Here is a 2,641-nt window from a genome sequence, read left to right on the forward strand (position 1 = left end):
CTCTCCCTCTGCTGCTCAAGCTCTGTCTCTCTCTCTCTCTCAAAGAAATAATAAAATCTTTAAAAAACAAAAATAAAGCAGTAGTTCAGCTTCTAGAGAAATGAAAATTTACCTCCACACAGAAACTTGTAGGGAATCTTCACAGAAGCCAAAAGGTGGAAACAACCCAGACCTCTATCAACAGATCAATGGATGAACAGAACATAGCCTCACTGGCAGTCTGGGTAGCCCAGCAGTTTAGTGCTGCCTTCAGCTCAGGGTGTGATCCTGGGGTCCCGGGATCAAGTCCCACGTCGGGCTCCCTGCATGGAGCCTGCTTCTCCCTCTGCCTGTGTCTCTGCCTCTCTCTCTGTGTGTCTGTCTGTCATGTATAAATAAATATTTTTTTTAATTAAAAAAAAAAGTAACCTCACCACACAATGGGTATATTCATCTATAAAAAGGAATAAAGTAGTGATATGTGCTACATTCCACTTCTACGAAATCCTCAGAACGGGCAAATCCAGAAATAAAACAGATTCATGGTCTCCAGGACTCCAGGGAAAGGGGAGATGGTGGTGACTGTCTACAGAGTAGCGGTTTCTTTTTGTGGTGATGGTTGTACTACTTGGTAAAGTCGCTAAAAATCATTGACTCGGCAGCGCTTTCTGCCCTCGGGTTCCTCTCCTCATGCTGTAATAGGAGCACCCTTTTATCACCATAAAACAATAAAAGTCACTGAATTGTGCACATGAAACAGATGAACTTTATGATATGTCCAATATGCCTCAATAAAGCTATTAATAAATAAAGCAGAAGAATTGGTTGTGAAAGCGGAGCTGAGCGCAGGCCTTCACCTGAGCATGCAGAGGGCCACATGCGGGCGACGCCAGAGGTCAGGCCCTGACCGGCAGCTCTGCGCAGGGGGTACAGGCGGGTGCAGGGCCATTGCCCCGAGAGCGGCACTTCTGCCGTCAGGCAAGGACCAGCTTGCAAGAACTTTCTTCCAAGGGAAGGAGTCAGTGGACCTGGGCCGCGCCTGCAGGAGCAGGTGGGCTTCCGACGGCGGCCCCAGCCTGAGTGGCCCTCCTGGGTGCCCCCTGCCCCACCCCCGCCCCACCCCACCCCCGCCGCAGGCAGCCTTCGCTGGGAAAGGTGCGTACGCACACTGCAGGTGTTTGGGGCCCGCGGCACCTGCCTGCCCTCCCTGCCTTCAGAGAGAGGCCCTTGGCCCCGGGGTCCGCCAGGAAGCTTGGGGGGCCGGGGATCCGCAGGCTTGGGCCACGTCCTCCTCCTGGGGTTGGCCACTTCCCGGGCTTGGCTGACAGCGAACACGACCTGCAACCCTCGCGGGGAGGGCACGGGGCGCGCCGGGACCAGCAGTGGGCAGGGGCTGCCTGGGACGCAGGGGCCGGGGACAGAGCAATGCACGGGGCAGCCGGCAGGGCGGGGGGGCGGGGGGGCTGCGGGGTCACTGCCCCTGTCCTGGGGCCGCCGACACCCCGGCACCGGGCGGTCAATTGTTTCCCTCTTGGTCCCGAGGTGGTCTGCGAGGGGTGACGGGTGGGAAACAACTGTCGCCGCCTTTCCAGAGAACGTAAGTCAGGACTCGGCTGCCAGGACTCCTGTGGGCCCAGCCCCGCTGCCCGCTCCCCCACGGCCCAGGACACCGAGGAATCAGGCTCCGCACGCACATTTTCTGACCGCCTTGCCCGACACAGCTCTGTAGGCTGGGGCCCAGTGCCGGGCTGTGACCCTGGGGCAGCCGTGGCCTCTCAGCGGCTGGGCTCCTGCACGGCTCCCCTCTGGCCTCTTGCCCCCTGACTCAGGCCACAAAGGCCCCCAGGAGGCCATGGGCTGTGGGGCAGCAGGGCCCAGCCCCGGGCGGGATGGCTGGAGGATGCCACCCCCTGGTCTCCGGGAGGCCTCGTGCATGGAGGGGCTGGCCTCCCACAGACGTGCGCCCTTCTGGGGACCGAGGACGGGGTCGCAGGCTATGGTTGAAGCAGCCCAGAGCAGCCCTCCCCTGCAAGCCCTGGGTCAGCCCTGATGAGGTGCCCCGTGTCAGGTGGTCAGCGGCAACCCAGGTACCCCCTGTCCAGGAGACGCAGGAAAGTAAAGAACCGCCTGCCCGTGCCCCCTGCAGCTGCCCCACCTGCGGGCTCTGGGCAAGCGTGGGGCCAGGCCTGCAGACCCAGCCCCCGGCCAGGCAGGGAGTGGGGAACAAGGGAGTGGTCTGGGATGTCCGGGACATGCACCGCCCTCTCTGCTGGACCCCAAGCCCCGCTGTCCCAGGAGACAAGCAGGCCTGGGCCCCCAAAGCTCTGTGCCCCGGCTCTCTGGGAGCACCCACGAAAGCTTCAGATACTTCAGATACTTTGGAACTCCTCAGCTCACGAGTGGACCACAGAGAGGCCCCACGGCGCAGAGACCCCAAACCTCTCTGTGCATCCTGCAAGGACGGTGGGCCCAAAGGTGGGGAGGGGCAGCACTCACGCGGAGGTGCTTGGCCCTCCGCGTGAGTTACTCACTGAAGGGTTAGTGGCCTTGCAGAGAACCTGGTGAGCCAGTGGGACGTCACCGTGTGTCTCCCAAGGTGACACCCCAGGAAGGACACGGTGGCATTTACGTCCTCATTATGCCAAGAGCACCCGAGCAGAAT

This window comes from Canis lupus, chromosome 6 (genome assembly GCF_011100685.1).
Source record: "Canis lupus familiaris isolate Mischka breed German Shepherd chromosome 6, alternate assembly UU_Cfam_GSD_1.0, whole genome shotgun sequence".
NCBI lineage: Eukaryota > Metazoa > Chordata > Mammalia > Carnivora > Canidae > Canis > Canis lupus.